Below are 20,488 nucleotides of genomic sequence, written 5' to 3'. Positions count from 1 at the left end.
GGATACAGGCTCAAGTCTTCACAGACACGGAGATCAGAATCTTAAACCGGCACTTTTCAGCAAAGTACGCTCTGATTGGTCAGTCTTTACGGACTAACCAGTCAGAGTGATTGCTGGCAAGGGGCCGGTCTGATAGGTCACTTGCCGGTTTTCACGGACAGTCGGTTGCTGTGACACTTTCTTGTGTCATAGTGTGGGGTGTTACTTCGGACATAACTGTATACCCGATTGCAGAAACTAACATGCAATCTGGACGCACAGTTAAATCCATATGCGGGAAGAGCCATACATATAATCCCCCTGAAGATACTATGACCACACAGATGCTCTCTTCAATAATTAATGTCACACAGTGCCCTCAGAAATAATAGTGCCCCTGACAGTAACAATACCACAACATAGAGTTCCCCAAAATTAAGTGTGCCAAGCTGACAGCACCCTGACTCTAATAATGTCCCAGCAGTGCTTTAAAAAAAGTACCTTCAAATTGTACCAGCAAGAATACCCTAGACAGTTACAGTACCCCCAGTAGTACTATGCTCTGTCAGAGTGACTCCAGTAATAATAACCCCCCCGTGTATTTCCCCTTATAGTAATAATGTCCCTATAGTCAGTGGCGGATAAAGTGGCTCAAAGGCTCTGGGCTGTTCCTCAAGCCATACTGTAGCTCCATGAGTAAAAAAAAAACATATACTGCACAATATACCCCTAATGCCAACTACATTTTTAGATGGACATTACATACAGCACTATCAAACATACAGGAGAATGCAGCACTACATGCCTCTCACATCCAGTGACATTTCCTCTGATGACATTCTCTTTCCTCATCCTCTCCATTGGGAGCAGACCGTCATGATGGTATTTTTCAGCCTCATCTTGTCTCTGTAGAATTTACCACACAGACATCTTATGTTCCTCACTTTCCCATCATCCTTCCCCTCCTGGCGCCCCAACATTGTTATCCTGCTGTTACCCCCAATACTGTGCTCCCCAATGCCCCCAAACACTATACTGCAGAAATTATACTGCCATACAGAAAGCCCCCCTTATAGTAATAGTGCTCCCCAAAGTCCCACCAGTAGTAATTCTCTCCTAGAGTGCCCCAAGTAATAATAATACCTGCATAGCGCCCCCAGTAGTTGTTATTCTCTCAGTTCTGTATGCCCCCAGTAGTTTATTTTGCCCCAGTACTGCCCCTAATAATTCATATTGCCCCAGTAGTGCCCCTAATAAATCTTAAAGGGGTTATCCAGGAAAAGATATTTATGACATCCTCAGGATAGGTCATCAGTATCAGATCTGCCTTTGAAGACAGTCAAGTACGTGTTTTGGATAAGGAGGCCGATTGGTACAAACGAGGTGTGAAGGAGGCCATCTACGTAAAAATGGAGAAGCCAAGCTTGAATAGAGGCATCTATTGTCTGCCACATACAATGCTGTCTTGACACATTTTTCTGGGAGGTCTTCACCTACTGACTCCAATTAGGATAATGGAATAAACACCTTTGACCCCATGCTGGGTATAATGACCCCTGACCCCATGCTGGGTATAATTACCAGATGTTGATTCAGTTACATATTTATTTCCAGAGAATTCTTGTACAGTCACTCAGAATTGAGAAAACTCGTTGGAAGAACGAGTGAAACGTTTTCAAGAAATCTACAGTAAGTCCAGTTGCCTTGATTTATTCTTTACAGATATGAGGAAGAAGAGGGATGCTCACATGACCCTGAGAGGACGTGGACAGTCTACAGTCACAATCAAGCTTCTGTTCTAGTGTGAGGGACAGAAGAAGAATTGTGTAGAATATGGAAAGACAGGGAAACCTTTCAAAATGAACCAAGCGACTTCCGGTTCCGGCGCGCGCATGAGAGGGTAGCGAGGACCGGAGCTCCGATACCCAAAGCCCGCAAACCGATAGATAAAACTCCCGGGTGATAAATCTGACATCCCCGACCCTCTGTGGGAGCCACAGAATAAACGAATGGAAAAATTTCTGAGGAAAGAGGGCATGTCGTGTACTCCGACACGTCCATCACAGGGTGAGGAGCGCCAGCAGAAAGGTAAAATGGCGGCAACAGACATGACACAGAGACTTACCCGATCGGCAGCCCAGACGCCGGCTAGAAGCTCTGATGTAGATTCGGAGGGCTCGGAGAGTGGTTTAACACCAGACCAGGACATTATGATATCCTGCAAAACCATGGCGCTGGAAGTGGCGAAGTTGCTAGCGCCCGACATTAAATCCACACTAGAGGCCACGGTCTCGGCGGCACTCCTCCAGATACAGACGGAGGTGTCTCACCATTCCACACAAATAACGGAGCTGGAGCAGAGAGTTACTATGGTGGAGGATGAGCTTGAGCAGACACAAATAAAGATGAGAGAGGTACTCTCAAACAATCAGGCGCTTAAAGACAAATTGGAGGACCTGGAAAACCGTTCCAGGAGAAGTAATCTTCGGATGGTGGGATTGCCAGAAGATATTCCTCAAGCGCAACTGATTAAGATATTCACATTAGAACTCCCTCAAGCCTTGGGGCTCCAAGGTGAATGCACAGTTGAGAGAGCCCACAGATTGGGCCCAGCGAGACAAGCAGACGCAAACGGGAGTAAAGCGAGACCGAGAGCAGCCATTGCAAAGTATTTAAATTATGCAGCCAAGGAGGCGATACTGAGGAAGTATAAAAGCGCACAACACCCAGTGATGCTGAGAGGCTCTAGAATATCCCTTTTTAGCGACTACTCGATGGAAGTTACGAAGCGGAGGAGAGCCTTCTCACAAGTATGTTCGGCTCTGGTCAGAAAGAAGACCAAATTTGCGTTGTAATTTCCCGCCACACTGCGGGTCTTTCATCCAGATGGACACATTGACACTTACCTAAACCCGAGGGAGGCCATAAGGGAACTAGGAGACGAGGAAGATGAGGGCGCATGGCACGAGAGAGGAGGAAATATATCGGACGCTCACTATAATCGTAGGAAGGAGAGGCGACAGGACTCGCAAAATTACCGGAGATCTCCGACGATTAGAGAGTCCATGGATGAGTCCCAAGGCTGAAGTGAAGTGACCTGGGGGTATAGTGTAAAGTATTATAGGACAAAATCTGTTAGTTGTTTCAGAGATCCTGGGACGTTTTTGATGATGAGTAACAAGTTTGATCTCTGAAATCCGGTGAGGTCTGCAGGTATAGAAGGGAGGGGAGGAAAAGGGAGAAATAACAGTAACGCTGTTTGATATGGAGGGTAAACGATAGATGGAGAAGAATCTCATTGTTTAGAAAGTTATAGAGGGCTTTGAGGGTAGGATTTGGTCAATGTTTTTTTTTGTTTTTTCTTTATTGACCTTACTCTATTTCGAGTTTATTAGGGTGGTGTGAAGGTAGGAGTGTGGAATTGCGATAGTTCCACGGGATGCGCGAAAAAAGAGAAGTCTATGCGAGGAGAATGATATCGCGTAGAGATGCTTTAATTGTTCAAGGGGGGGAGGGGGGGAGGGTGTTATGTTGGGAAATGTTTACATTGCTGCTCATCACTGACTTGTGCTTTCTTTTCAGGTATAGACAGTCTGGTTTTCCGCCAGGTGTGTCTCCTGGGATAGTCCTGTTTAAAAAGATTTTATGAGAATAGTGACATGGAACGTGAAAGGTCTGCGTTCCCAGACCAAAAGAAATATGATACTTAGACATCTGAAAAAACTGAAGGCGGATGTGGCCCTGTTACAGGAGACACACATGGAGGAACAAGACTTCTGGAGGATGCGTAAATATTGGGTGGGACAGGTGATTGGTTCATCGTCAACAGGACGGAGGGCGGGGGTAATGATACTGTTTCACAAGAATCTTCAATACACCTTGAGTAAGAGTGAGGCTGATAAAGAAGGGAGGAGTATGAGAGCTGAGATTAATTTGGGAGGCAGACAACTAATCTTGTATAATATTTATTCTCCTAACGCGGCCCAAGCAGGTTTTTACCAAACTTTGGAGAATTCAGTACTCCAAAATAAAGGCCCATCCATGATAATGGCAGGGGATTTCAATAGGGTGAGAAATAGTGTGGAGGACAGGAAGCAGACGGGAAACAAAAGCAGTCAACCGAATCCAGAAGGTTCTCATACACTTACGCCGTTTCTTGAGAGTGTAGACCTGATAGATATTTGGCGGAGACACCACCCTGCTGATAGGGAGTACTCTCACTACTCTTTCTCACAGAGGTCTTGGTCCAGAATAGATTATATATTGGTATCTCCGGATCTGGTCCCCAGAATCCATAAGGCAGAATTAGAACACATTTTGATCTCAGATCATGCTCCGCTTTGGGTTGATATGGAGGAAAATATCCCTAGGGGTACGGACCAGATCTGGAGAATGCCAAGTCATTTGTTACTGGATGAAGACTTCAAAGACAGATTGAGGGGGTGGTGGTGGGAATATGCCCAAGATAATGAAGCACATAAGCAAAATGCTGAGTTGTTTTGGGAAACTGCGAAAGCGGTATTAAGGGGAAGAATCTTATCATACTCTATAGGGCAGAGAAAAGATATACTGAAAAAATATGATCAAGCAATTCAAGATGTGAGGTTGACATACACAAAGTATCTTAATGACCCGACGGATGAAAATAAGGTGGCATGGGTCACAGCTAAGCACAGCTATGATTATTATTAGGAAGGGAAGGTTAAGTGGTTTGCTGATTGTAAGCAAGCTACTCTTTTTAGATATGGAAACAAGGCAGGAAAGCTGCTGGCAAATGTTACGCGCCCTTATATCAAACGCTTACAAGTATATCCCCTTCGAGATGAGCAAGGAGTCTTGCAGTCCCACCCTAGAAAGATTCTGGACATTATGAAACATTATTTTGGGGTCATGTACTCCCATACGACATATGACTCGCGGAAAGCGAGGGAACTTCTAAACAAAGTGAAACTCCCCACACTATCGCCAGAAATGTTAGAGAGCCTCAACTCTGATATAACGGAGACTGAGGTTTAACAGACAATTAAGGCTTTGCATAATGGGAAGTCACCGGGACCTGATGGATTCCCTGCAGAATTTTATAAGGCATTAGGACCTGACATACCCTCGACGCTAACTACCCTGTTTAATTTGGTACTCAGAGGAGGGAGGATTCCTCCTTCTGGTAATATGACATATATTAAATTGATCCCAATGCCAGGAAAGGATCTGACACAACCAGAATCTTTCAGGCCAATCTCCTTGATCAATCAGGACCTTAAGTTGGCGTCAAAGATTCTGGCCAATAGGTTGGCATTACTCATGCCGGACCTGATTGGGGAACACCAGGTAGGATTTATCAAGGGCCGCTCGGCGGTGACCAACATCAGGAAAGTGCTAGCAGTGCAAGATAGTTTGAGGTGGAATGGAGCCCACGGGACGCAGGCTCTCTTGGCCATTGATGCCGAAAAGGCATTTGACAATGTCAGTTGGCAATGGCTAAATGATGTCTTAAACAAAATGGATATAAAAGGGGCGTTCAGGAAATATTTGTCAGCAGTATACGCAGATCCTCAGGCAAGGGTTCATATTCCGGGCTTTCTGTCGGATACTATTCGGCTTCATAGGGGGACACGGCAAGGGTGTCCTTTGTCGCCCTTACTGTTTGACATCGCTTTGGAGCCGCTTGCTCTGTTCCTCTGTGGGTCGGATGTGTACGAGGGGATTAAGATGGGGAATGAAGTTCTAAAACTCACATGTTTTGCAGACGACTTGCTAATTTTTATGAATGCACCGGGCTTACACCTAAAAGCGGTACTGGAGGTATTCCAGAACTATGAGGGAGTAACGGGCTACAAAATCAATGTGACCAAAAGTCAGTTATTTTTTTTAAGGGATAGAGATATGGGGGAAGTTTCCCAAAATGGGGTTGAGATACGGAAGGAATATATTACATATTTAGGGGTCAAAATAGGGAAGAATGCATCTTCAATGTATTCATTGAACTACTCACCGCTTATAGCCAAAATCACCAAGGAGCTTGATAAATGGAAGGATCTACCATTGTCATTAATGGGGAGAGCATGTTTAATAAAAATGGTAAGCTTCCCGAAAATGCTATACCCTTTGCAGACAATTCCCGTGCTTCTCAAACACGCAGATGTGAGCAAACTGCAAGCGGCATTTGTGAAGTTCCTCTGGAATAAAAAGAGGCCGCGTGTGGCCTATAAGAAACTCTGCTTGCTGAAATGGGAGGGGGGTTTAAATATGCCTGATATTAGACTATATAATTTAGCTGCCCTTTTTCGTCACGTGAGGGACTGGGTCGGGAAAACAGACTATTTCTCTGCAGGAAAGGTGGAACGGGAACTGGCTAAACCGTGGGAGTTGGCTGCCCTTATTCACACCCGGTTAAAAGATCTTCCAAAGGAGGTAAAGCAATCTATCTGTCTTAGAGACACTATTATGGCGTGGAAAGCAGTTAGAAAAATATACAGACTTCCGATATACTTATCACCCCAGATGCCTTTGTGGTCTTTACCTGCCTTTCCGCAGGGGCGAGAAAATAAATTGTATAAGAAGTGGAGAGAGAAAAATATTTACACACTAAATGACTTACTAACTGGACCAGACTATAAATTGATGTCGTGGGAGCAATTTGTTAATAGGCATCAGATGGAGACATCTCACCCACTGGCATTTTATCAGCTCTCAGCCTATTGTAAAGCCCAAGTGGATTCCTTAGGAGAAGTGGACAGAATGACCTGGTTTGAAGCTCTAATGGGGAGGGGTGGGGTTATGATCTCCCTGGCAGATACATATAGACGTCTGAGAGACATCAGTCTTATGAACCTGGCGAAATCTGTTTTTACGCACTGGGAGAGAGATGTGGGGGTAGAAGATTTCTCCCTTAAAATGAGAGAGGGTTTAGAGTATGTCAGGAGGGCGGTTCACAGTGAACAATGGAGAGAATCGCAATGGAGGATTTTACATAAAGCGACATATGGGTACAATTTTTCATATACCAATGCCCCAGCACATTATCTGAGGGAATGCCCTAAATGCTCACTGCCCAAAGCAGACCTTTTGCATGGGCTGTGGAATTGTCAGCGGCTTAGACCGATATGGGAAGATGTGGTCTCGCTTATTAAAGAGGTCTGGGATATAGAGGTGAGAACAGATCAGCAAAAATGTGTGTTCCAGTATATTCCCGTGGGCCAGGATGTCTCATTGGGTAAAGGGGTTGCGGAACCAGGTGTTCATATTACCCTTATGGCAGTCAAAAAGTGTTTGTTACGACATTGGTTGGAACCAGTCATTCCTACCATAGAGAAAGTATTGGGTCTCATAAAAAAAAAATTGTATTTAGAAAGGTTAGAAGTAGGTAGGAACAAAGAGAAGGAAGTAGCAAAATTCTTAAAAAAATGGAAAAAACTGGTTGAGCATATCCTAACGAGAGAAGAAATCAAGGAATTGGTAACCCCATTCAAGCAAACCAAGTGGTATTTGGAGGCAAGTTTGAAAGGTACTCTTGGTTTATTGGAAATCTAGGTGTGGGCTCCTAAACATTTATTTTTTTATTTTTATAAGTCTGAATTTGAGAGGAGGCGAACAAGATTGGTATGAGTAGCAGAAGTTGGGAGGGGTGAAGGGAGGGTGGGTAGTTAGGGTGGGGAGAATAAAATGAAAAAAGATGTATTGGAATGCAGACAGTATGAAATATGATTGTATGTCTCTTACGATGTATACTTATTGGCTTATGTGACTGTATACCTTATGCATCTGAATAAAGAAATGTTTAAAAAAAAAAAAAAAAAAAAAGAACCAAGCCTAGATTCGGGAGGACTGTCACACTCCTGCAGCTGAGCCTGATGAATAAATCTGGCCTTACTGATGGTGCCACATCTTGCCACCATTGCTGCCTTCCTGTTTACCGTCATGTCGCCTGCCGACTGTTATGTATAAGAGATAAGATAAAGGTTTACTAAACAAGGTATAAATGTGCTAATGCAATAACTAATGACTTTGCTTGGTTCCAATCCTGGATGAGCGACAGGACAAGGACAGGACAATAAGTCATAAAAGCTGCACCACAGATCAGCAGATAAGAACTTCTGCTTGGTGTGGGACACCCCCAATGGTGGGAGATACCTGACCGCAGGTCTACTCTCTACAGCACCATCGAGAACAAGATCACAGAGCGGTGGTCAGCCTGCACAGGTCACTATGATGAGGTGAGTTCAGGTGGGCTAAGCAGCCGTCGGTCCAGGAAATGCGACAGTCACGTGGACTTATAGAAAAGACAATTGTGTGTTTCAGCAACAAGGATTCCCCCAATCAAGTCCTCCTCTAACACCTGCATAATTATTTTTCTAAGATTTATTCACATATGAACTTAAACTAGCTAGTGACACGACACGTGGCCTTTCAGTTACAGGTCAGAGGAGATCTGGTTTCAAAGAATGGACAAAGCCACAACCTATGCATGAGAAGGACAGGAATGACCACCAGTAATAGAGGCACCGGTAACCGATAGAGAGCAGCCATGCAAGACGACACTACATGTGAACACAACCTTAGGGCTCAAGTACACAAATGTTCCGTGTATTGTCGTGGCCGCAGATGGGAGCAGACCCATTGAACTTGGATGGGTCCGTGATCTGTCTGCACCACAAGAAAATAGAACGGGTGCACATGGCCGGTGCCTGTATTTTGCAGACCCGCCATTGCAGGCCACAATATAGGCACGGCCGGGCAACAGACATATGTATGAGCGCTCAGGCCTCATGCACACGACCGTTGTTCGCGGCCGCAAAAGATGCGGACAGCACTCCGTGTGCTGTCCGCATCCGTTGCTCCATTCCGCAGCCCCGCAAAAAAATATAGAACATGTCCTATTCTTGTCCGTTTTGCGGACAAGAAAAGGCATTTCTACAATGGGCCGCCTGTTCCGTTTTGCAAATTGCAAAAGGCACACGGGCGGCTTCCGTGTTTTGTGGATCCGCAATTTGCGGACCGCAAAAAAAAGGAACGGTCGTGTGCATGAGGCCTTAGTGTGAGGAATCAGAAGTGAAAGAGCTCCTCACCTGATGATGATGATGATGATGATGATGTTGATATTGATGTTGATGATGATGATGATGATGATGATGGAGGATAGAAGGTGCAGTTTTGATTCTTAGTTCCTGAAAGAAGAAAGAAACACAAACAGTGATTAGTTGCCTCCATGTGTGTGACATTAGTGACGTGCGTGCACTGCTGAGGCATGACCACCACTATCTGACCAGCTATGGAGGAGTAATCTGGAGGCCATTTTGTAGGCTGTATAATAATACTGCTGCATGGTGTAGGTTTGTGCAGCACCTGAGCGCCTGAAGATTCATTTACACAAATGACTGATATTGGCAGAATCTCTGGGCTGAGGGGTTTACTAAATGCACATGATCTAATGTTACATAAAATCTATCTCTGCACAGCGGTGCCCATTTACTAATACCAATATAGTTACAGGGCTGTGTACCCCATATTCCGCAGGAAGCTGTGTGGTGACTGAGGAGTATGATGAAGTACAGTAAGGCCACTTTAGTCCTGAGGCCTCCAAGAAGCCAGCCATGTTGTTGTTGAGTGTTTCTGGACGCTGCTCTCTCCTTTTGTCCGGTGCCACCCTAAATGCATTGGTCAAAATCCAGCTTCTTAAAGAGCCAGAGCTAATGTCTGGATGTCCCAGGATTTATTAGGGATGAAGGATGATAGTCACAGCAGCATATCCAGTGCGTCATTTATTGGAAGCCTTGAGTGCACACACAGACAAAGTACGACGTTTCGGCTACGCAGTAGCCTTTGTCAAGTATACAAACGGTAAAAACTGGCAATGTTAAATACAAATAGGTGACCTCTCCCACCAGAAGTTGGAGCCAATCATTAAAAAGCTCAGCCCACTCAATATATCAGAGCAATTATAAACAGCCTGTTCTATAATCAGGCCATATGCAACATACAATGAAATAAATCTGTACCTGATACATATATTCAACGTCCAGTCACGCTGGACGTATTCCCATCCATCTCGGCGTCTGGCCGATCACAGTGCGCATGTCCATTACGTCATCGCGCTAGCGCCGTGACGCAAAGCTGTCAGTCACGTGCATAATGTGTCATCGAGTCACATGATGATCACGTGTCGAGCGTAAGGTCCTTTGCACACATAAAAAGTACAGCCAACTGGAAGGTCCTATCGCCAGACCTAACTGTTCGACATATGTGTGTCAATGGGGACAAACACCTGTCTCCCATATAGACAATCACCCAAAAGCAAAGCAAAGTATCTACTTTATCTAAATAGACATTTCATAAGGTCGAACAAATATAGAACATGGCCATTTAAATATGATGGATATGGGAAAGAGAGTATTTCAATCCAACGGAACCGGACAAAACAATGTATCAGATAAACAACACAGATGTGTAGTGTGAATGGACATGTGAATTTGGTGATCAAAGCAAAATAATATAAATAAACCATAGTCTACCATTAAAACCATTGTCTATACTGAGTCAGACATGAATAGAACCCAACCTATCTATCAATACTGTTTACATTAAATTCAATGTTGAGTCCCTGGGGTTGTAGCGATTGTAATGTAAAGATCCACTTCAGCTCTTTTTTCCTCAACATACGTTCCCTATCACCACCCCTCTTGGGGACATCAACAGAGTCAATGACCCTGAATCTCAATTGGCTGACAGAGTGTCCACAGTCAACAAAATGATTCGCCACCGGTTTGTCCATCATTTTTTCCCTAATGGTGCTTTTGTGTTTATTAATACGTTCCCTAATCTCCATGGTTGTCTCTCCCACATAGATCAAACTGCAGGGACAGACAATCATGTAGATTACAAACTTGGACTGACAGGTATAGTATCCTGTGATGTTATATTTCTTGCCACTGTAAGGGTGTACAGAGGTGTTCTCCTTTAACATATTCCCACAGCTGCAACAACCCAAGCATGGGAAATTTCCCATCTTTCTGGGTTTAAGGTAAGTTTGACCCCCTTTAATAACATCTCCAATGTCAGTTTTAATCAGCTTGTCACAGAAATTAGTGCCCGCTTGTATGCCATCAATGGCGGACTGTCAAACTCATGTATAGTCAGAAAACCCCTATGAAGGATATGCCACTCTTTTCTCAAAATATATGTGATCTCAGCACTGTGGTTGCCATAGGTGGAAACAAACGGGATACGTGTCGCATCTCTGCTTATAGACGAAGATTGAAATGTGGACACTCTGTCAACCAAGGAGACCCTGGCCCTAGACCTACACAATAACCTACCAGGATATCTCCTCTGAGAGAATTTATTGCACATCTCGTTGATCCGATGGCTGAATACATGATCATCAGATACAACTCGTCTCACACGCAGCACCTGACTCCAAGGCAAGGAATCTAGCATGCGGCGTGGATGACAACTATCGTATCTCAGGAGATTATTCCTTCGGTAGGCTTCTTGTACAAGTCTGTTTTTAACTGGCCCTCTTCAATGTACACCCTGACGTCAAGAAACTGTAACTCCTCAGAGGAGGAAGTCACAGTAAATTGAAGACCGAGTACTCCATTGTTGAGGTGTAGATGGAAATCATTCAAAGAGTCAATAGAACAAATCATAAAAATGTCGTCGATGTAGCGCCACCAGCACAGGACCCACTGATAAAAGGGTGATGCATATACAAGTTTGTCCTCAACCTCCGCCATAAAAATGTTGGCATAAGTTGGCGCCACGTTGGACCCCATGGCCACACCGTGTGACTGTTGGTAAAAGGTGGTGCCAAAGAGGAAATAATTCCTCTTGAGGACTAACTCGAGGAGGCTGAGGACAAACCGGCGGGCATCAGGAGTGAGTCCCATGCCGGCCAGAGCCACATTGACGACATTTAATCCATAATCATGTGAAATAGACGTATACAGCGACACAACATCAAAACTGACTAAATAGAAATGAGCCGGAAGAGTGATCTCACTCAACCTAGTCAAAAAATGCCCAGTGTCTCTGACATAGGAGGGCGCTGAGGTTGCATGGACACGGAGCAACCTATCAAGAAAGATGGCAATGGTGCTAAAGATAGATCCCCTGCCAGACACAATGGGTCTGCCAGGGGGATCAATCAGACATTTATGCATCTTGGGGAGAACATAAATCAGCGGGGTGACGGGGTGCTGAACCTTGAGAAATTGGCATAAGTCAGTGTCTATAATACCCTGCTTGCAGGCTGTGTCCACTAAATCAGCGATCACCCTTGCAATCTCCCATTTGGGATCCTGCCTCAACGTTACATATACCTCCCCATCATCCAACTGCCTACGTATCTCTCCCAAGTATTTATCCGTGTCCATAATAACCACAGCGCCCCCCTTGTCGGCAGGCTTGATGGTAATGTCACTGTTGCGTATCAGCTCTTTTAGAGCTTCTCTCTCATCATGTGTAATATTAGACCTGTACTGCACCTGTCTACTCTGTTATTGGAGGCTTTTTTTGATACTAATGTTACCAACAGGGGTGTGTCGAATAGTGATGTTTCTGAATTGTCTCTAGCCAAATATGGGTTACGTAATAGGAGCCTTTTTTTGCCCCCTCATAACAATCACATTGTTGAATCATATATTCAGCTAGTCACCAAACAGATTAGAATGCTCCAACAACAGAGTAGACAGGTGCAGTACAGGTCTAACATTACACATGATGAGAGAGAAGCTCTAAAAGAGCTGATACGCAACAGTGACATTACCATCAAGCCTGCCGACAAGGGGGGCGCTGTGGTTATTATGGACACAGAGAAATACTTGGGAGAGATACATAGGCAGTTGGATGACGGCGAGGTATATGTAACGTTGAGGCAGGATCACAAATGGGAGATTGCAAGGGTGATCGCTTATTTAGTGGACACAGCCTGCAAGCAGGGTATTATAGACACTGACTTATGCCAATTTCTCAAGGTTCAGCACCACGTCACCCCGCTGATTTATGTGCTCCCCAAGATACATAAATGTCTGATTGATCCCCCTGGCAGAGCCATTGTGTCTGGCAGGGGATCTATCTTTAGCACCATTGCCATCTTTCTTGATAGGTTGCTCCGTGTCCATGCAAACTCAGCACCCTCCTATATCAGAGACACTGGGCATTTTTTGACTAGGTTGAGTGAGATCACTCTTCCGGCTCATTTCTATTTAGTCAGTTTCGATGTTGTGTCACTGTATACGTCTATTTCACATGATTATGGATTAAATGTCGTCGATGTGGCCCTGGCCGGCACAGGACTCACTCCTGATGCCCACCGGTTTGTCCTCAGTCTCCTCGAGTTAGTCCTCAAGAGGAATTATTTCCTCTTTAACACCACCTTTTACCAACAGTCACGCGGTGTGGCCATGGGGTCCAACCAACCAACTTATGCCAACATTTTTATGGCGGAGGTTGAGGACAAACTGGTATATGCATCACCCTTTTATCAGTGGGTCCTGTGCTGGTGGCGCTACATCGACGACATTTTTATGATTTGTTCTATTGACTCTTTGAATGATTTCCATCTACACCTCAACAATGGGGTACCCGGTCTTCAATTTACTGTGACTTCCTCCTCTGAGGAGTTACAGTTTCTTGACGTCAGGGTGTACATTGAAGAGGGCCAGTTAAAAACAGACTTGTACAAGAAGCCTACCGAAGGAATAATCTCCTGTGATACGATAGTTGTCATCCATGCCGCATGCTAGATTCCTTGCCTTGGAGTCAGGTGCTGCGTGTGAGACGAGTTGTATCTGATGATCATGTATTCAGCCATCGGATCAACGAGATGTGCAATAAATTCTCTCAGAGGAGATATCCTGGTAGGTTATTGTGTAGGTCTAGGGCCAGGGTCTCCTTGGTTGACAGAGTGTCCACATTTCAATCTTCGTCTATAAGCAGAAATGCGACACGTATCCCGTTTGTTTCCACCTATGGCAACCACAGTGCTGAGATCACACATATTTTGAGAAAAGAGTGGCATTTCCTTCATAGGGGTTTTCCGACTATACATCAGTTTGACAGTCCGCCATTGATGGCATACAAGCGGGCACTAATTTCCATGACAAGCTGATTAAAACTGACATTGGAGATGTTATTAAAGGGGGTCAAACTTACCTTAAACCCAGAAAGATGGGAAATTTCCCATGCTTGGGTTGTTGCAACTGTGGGAATATGTTAAAGGGGAACACCTTTGTACACCCTTACAGTGGCAAGAAATATAACATCACAGGATATTATACATGTCAGTCCAAGTTTGTAATCTACATGATTGTCTGTCCCTGCAGTTTGATCTATGTGGGAGAGACATCCATGGAGATTAGGGAACGTATTAATAAACACAAAAGCACCATTAGGGAAAAAATGATGGACAAACCGGTGGCGAATCATTTTGTTGACTGTGGACACTCTGTCAGACAATTGAGATTCAGGGTCATTGACTCTGTTGATGTCCCCAAGAGGGGTGGTGATAGGGAACGTATGTTGAGGAAAAAAGAGCTGAAATGGATCTTTACATTACAATCGCTACAACCCCAGGGACTCAACATTGAATTTAATGTAAACAGTATTGATAGATAGGTAGAGTTCTATTCATGTCTGACTCAGTATAGACAATGGTTTTAATGGTAGACTATGGTTTATTTATATTATTTAGCTTTGATCACCAAATTCACATGTCCATTCACACTACACATCTGTGTTGTGTATCTGATACGTTGTTTCGTCCGGTTCCGTTGGATTGAAATACTCTCTTTCCCATATCCATCATATTTAAATGGCCATGTTCTATATTTGTTCGACCTTATGAAATGTCTATTTAGATAAAGTAGATACTTTGCTTTGCTTTTGGGTGATTGTCTATATGGGAGACAGGTGTTTGTCCCCATTGACACACATATGTCGAACAGTTAGGTCTGGCGATAGGACCTTCCAGTTGGCTGTATTTTTTATGTGTGCAAAGGACCTTACGCTCGACACGTGATCATCATGTGACTCGATGACACATTATGCACGTGACTGACAGCTTTGCGTCACGGCGCTAGCGCGATGACGTAATGGACATGCGCATTGTGATCGGCCAGACGCCGAGATGGATGGGAATACGTCCAGCGTGACTGGACGTTGAATATATGTATCAGGTACAGATTTATTTCATTGTATGTTGCATATGGCCTGATTATAGAACAGGCTGTTTATAATTGCTCTGATATATTGAGTGGGCTGAGCTTTTTAATGATTGGCTCCAACTTCTGGTGGGAGAGGTCAACTATTTGTATTTAACATTGCCAGTTTTTACAGTTTGTATACTTGACAAAGGCTACTGTGTAGCCGAAACGTCGTACTTTGTCTGTGTGTGCACTCAAGGCTTCCAATAAATAACGCACTGGGTATGCTGCTGTGACTAACATCCTTCATTGCTGTTCCTGGACTGCTGTGGATCTGCGGTCCCATCACGCCTGTTGCATTCCGCGACATATACAACCTGACTCGTTTTCTGAACTTCGCTGACTCTTTACAAACATTTTTGTTGATAAGTTTAGGACATGCAAACCCTGTCAACAAAATCACCCCAAACCCACCTTAGAATGCCCAATTTTATAAGCCCACTCATTTTCAGCGTGAATTTCCCAAAAGTGTCTCTGAAGATTAAGGACATTCTCTCTAAATTTGACAATTAAGCTAATCTAGCTATCCGCTGACCATCCTGACCTCTGCCTGATCTCTACTAAAAACTGCGCCTGTAATGTAAAGTAATGTCACCAATGCAGTATGTAAAGCTGTAAATTCCTATTAACAGGCTGGTAACCACCACTTCACATCAGTCATCACTAGATGGTGCTGGTACGGTCTCCTCTTAAAGGGACAGGAAGTGAGTAGTGAGAGTGAGGAGAGAGTCCGTTCAGAGTGAGAAGAGTCTGATGAATGTTCACCATGTAGCTACCACTTTAGCCCCCTTGGCAGTGGCCAGGCTGAGGGAGGTTGGAGGAGGAATCATCAGAAGCTGCCTAGCACAGACAAGTGTAGACTTATATATAGAGCAAATCTAGTGGAGATAGCAACAGTCATAGCACCTAGTGACCGGGTGACTGGGAGAAGCCTCAAGCTTCTGGACACACCACTACAACTAAGCACAAAGTTGTGTTTTACCACATCTATGGATCGTGTGGATCTGTTTGTATTAGCAACCAGTACAAAGAATGGGGCAGAAGTCGCATGCCTGCCATTAGAGAGAACCGCCCTGAATGTTGTAGAAGAACAAGAGAGAACGTAAGATTACATTATATCCAGTACCTGGCTGTTAGGAAGGGAACCAGTTACCTAATAAGCACAGATAAAGGACTCATTGATAACAGCAAAAGGAAGTATATTAGTGTCATCAGAACATGGAAGCCTGGTAGTGCCTTACTTGAGCCTGTCAGTCTCAACTGAACCTGTCTCCTGTAATTATAGCACAAGTAGGAGCAGAAGTGTATCTGAACACCTCCAGAATAACTGAACCTGTAACTGTCACCTCAAGGCAAGTGATTCTGATTAAATGTTCCATTTATTTATTCAAAATGACTCCTCTTAATTCTACCACCTCATTTGCACCCAAGGGTGCTGGCGTCACGAACCTCAGGGACCCTGCCTTCCCTGCATCTAAAACCCATACCACCGTTGCTATCCTTCTCATCACTGCATGTTGCCCAGGGAGCTGCAGAAACATAAGTACCAACTACTACCCCCATCACGCCACCACACTCACACATTGCCCCTGCGGCCTCAGTCGCTGCATTTGCACTGTGTTTGCACAGCACTGTGGAAAGGGTTCATGAACACAGAGACTTTTGGGACTTTTTAGCTAATAATGAGAAGCTAGTAATTTTCCACAGCTACCATAAGGTTTGAAGAAGCGCATGTTTTGGAGGAAAAACTGCTGTGTCATTCCATTGAGTATCATTAACCACTTCACATCCGGGCCATTTGCCCCCTTCCTGACCAGGCCTAATTTTGCAAATCTGACATATCTCACTGTATGTGGTAATAACTTTGGAACACTTTTACTTATCCAAGCCATTCAGAGATTGTTTTCTCGTGACACATTGTAATTCATGATAGTCATAAATTTGAGTCAATATATTTTACCTTTATTTATGAAAAAATCCCAAATTTACCAAACATTTAGAAAAATTCGCAATTTTCTAAATTTCAATTTCTCTGCTTTTAAAACAGAAAGTGATACCTCATAAAATATTTATTACTTAACATTCTCCATATGTCTACTTTATGTTGGCATCATTTTGGAAATGTCATTCAATTTTTTAGGACGTTGGAAGGCTTAGAATTTTAGAAGCAATTCTTAAAAATTTTAAGAAAATTGCCAAAACCCACTTTTTAAGAACCAGTTCAGGTCTGAAGTCACTTTGTGGGGTTACATAGTGGATACCCCCATAAATGACCCCATTGTATAAACTACACCCCTCAAGTTACTTAAAACTGATTTTACAAACTTTGTTAACCCTTAAGGTGTTCCACAAGAATTAAAGGAAAATGGAGATCAAATTTTTAAATTTCACTTTTTTGTCTGATTTTCCATTTTAATCAATTTTTTCTTTAACACATCGAGGGTTAACAGCCAAACAATAAACTCAATATTTATTACCCTGATTCTGCGGTTTACAGAAACACCCCACATGTGGTCATAAACTGCTGTATGGGCACACAGCAGGGAGCAGAAGAAAAGGAGCGCCACATGATTTTTGGAAGGCAGATTTTGCTGAATTGGTTTTTAGATGCCATATCCCATTTGAAGCCCCCATGATGCACCCTTACAGTAGAAACTCCCCAAAAGTGACCCTATTTTGGAAACTAGGGGATAAGGTGCCAGTTTTGTTAGTACTACTTTTGGGTACATTGATTTTTTGATCAATCATTATAACACTTTATGGGGCAAGGTGACCAAAAAACTGTTTGTTTTAGCACAGTTTTTATTTATTTATTTTTACATCGTTCAACTGATGGGTTAGGTCATGTGACAGTTTTATAGAGCAGATCATTACGGGCGTGGCAATACCTAATATGTATACTTTTTCTTCTTTATTTAAGCTTTACACTATAATAGCATTTTTGAAACAAAAAAAAATTGTTTTAATGTGTCCATGTTTTGAGAGCTATAGTTTTTTTTGTTTTTTTACTGATATTCCTATGTAGGGACTCATTTTTTGCGGAATGAGGTGACAGTTTTGTTGGTACCATTTTGTGGGGCATACGCCTTTCTGATCACTTGGTGTTGTACTTTTTGTGATGTAAGGTGACAAAAATGGCTTTTTTTGACACCTTTTTTTATTTTATTATTACGGTGTTCATGTGGTATTTTTATAAAGCTGGTTGTTACGGATGCGGCGATACCTAATATGTATACTTTTTTTTATTTATTTCACTTTAACACAATAATAGCATTTTTGAAACAAAAAAATGATGTTTTAATGTGTCCATGTTCTGAGAGCTATAGTTTTGTTATTTTTTGAGCAATTTTCTTATGTAGGGGCTAATTTTTTGTGAAAGGAGGTGACGGTTTTATTGGTACCATTTTGTGGGACATACGCCTTTTTGATCACTTGGTGTTGCACTTTTTGTGATGTAAGGTGACAAAAATGGCTTTTTTGACACAGTTTTTTTATTTTGTTATGGTATTTATCGGACTGGGTGGATCATGTGATATTCATAGAGCCGACCGTCAATACCAAATATGTCTATTTTATTTATTTTTTTCTATTTTAAATTTTTTTTTTTTATTCCTTACTTTTTTTTTTTTTACACTTTTCGTCCCCCATAAGGTCATACAAGACCTCTGGGGGCCATTTAACTTTTTTTTTTCACTATTGATTTCTCCTGCAACTGGGGCTGACATAGTAGCCCCAGTTGCAGGACATATAGAACCACTTCCCGGACTTTTTTAGGTAACGTGCAGGAGGTGGTTAAAGCTCGAATGTAAGTCTTAGAGAGACGAGGAATGGTAACATTGTATTTGTGCTGAGTTTCTCCACTCCACCCCTCCCACTAGAAGGTTCTAGTTCAGCTAGAAACTGTATATAAGGAGAGCAGTCACAGACCCTAGTGTTCTGCAGTTATGGAACAGTGCTTAGAAGAGGAGACTCTGCCAGATACTTGAGTGACCAGAAGAAGACGCTTAGATGGGGAGTTCTGCTGCCGATAGCTCTATGCAAGTATCTCTCGTCTTGCAGTTTTTCTCCCCAGTACCGGGAGACAACTCCATGTGCAAGATCTGCAGGATTAGAATAGTATGTGGGCGTTTAAGCACAAACATAGGTACCACGGCTCTATTGCCCAGTAATTTGCTGGTGCACAAGCTTATCTTCCACCTAGCCACGTTGCTGGCAGTGCAGTCTCCGCAGAACTTAGGAATTAAATTTTTTTTCGGGAACTGATGGTGGGCACATGGCCTCATTGGAAAATGCCGGCAATATTTCTCCCAAAAAGCCATTCCTGCCTTGTACTGTCATGTGGCAGAGAACATGGGCAGCTCCTTGCAATTTTCGCAGTGTGGCAAGGTGCACGCCACCGTAGGCATATGGTGCAGCTGTTACAGGTAGGTACATGTCTTTCATGGCCCACTGGGTAAATATTTTATCTGGTGAGGCAGCACCACACCAAAAAGGCCACGTTTGTGTTGGTCTCGTTTCCACACCAGCTGCTTATCCACCTCCTCCTCATTGGACATCCCCCCCCCAGCAGTAGGGCACAGGGTCACTCCCACTCCCATCTATCATATGTGTAAAATGAAGTGTTTCCATGTGGTGTTAGAGCTGATCAGCCTGGCCGGGAGTAACCACACAGCCGATCACTTGGTAAAGTGCATCAAGCAGCAAATATCCTGTCGGCTGTCTCCCTGCCAACTCCAACTGGGCAAGGTGCTCAATGACAAAGGCCGCACCTTCATGGCTATACTGTATTTGGGGAAACAACACATGCTCCCTGCACGGCGCACATGATCAATTTAGTCATGCAACGCTTTGTGAAAACGTACACTGGCTTACAGAAGGTTCTGGCCACGTCCAGGAGACCGTCCTTGCATTTCAGCCATTGGTATGGAGCGTTACCCTGGACTTGCAGTAACAAAATGGTCTGCTGTCACACGGCTAAATCTGCTAAGTTCTAACGCCCTGGAATTCCACATTGTAGATGCTAGAGCGTATGTACAAGCCGCGTAAAGTGGTGAATGATTTTGTCACTGGAGAACCATACTTTTAAAACATTGCTATCAAAGAAAATGGGGGAATGTTTTCCTCCCTCCAAAAGGAAGACCAAATTACTTTAATACCAGGAAGTACTGTGTACGCAATCTGTCACAGCTATTGGCGAGCAGACGCCTGCTGCCCACATGTCTGGCGCCCCTCTTCGCCCCCCTGCAGAGTCACCCACCTCCCGCCTCCACTGCTACCACAAGTAGAGGAAACCTCAGCAGCAGCAGGTT

This window comes from Bufo bufo, chromosome 3 (assembly GCF_905171765.1).
Source record: "Bufo bufo chromosome 3, aBufBuf1.1, whole genome shotgun sequence".
NCBI classification, from domain to species: domain Eukaryota; kingdom Metazoa; phylum Chordata; class Amphibia; order Anura; family Bufonidae; genus Bufo; species Bufo bufo.
Note: the sequence above shows the minus strand (reverse complement) of the source record.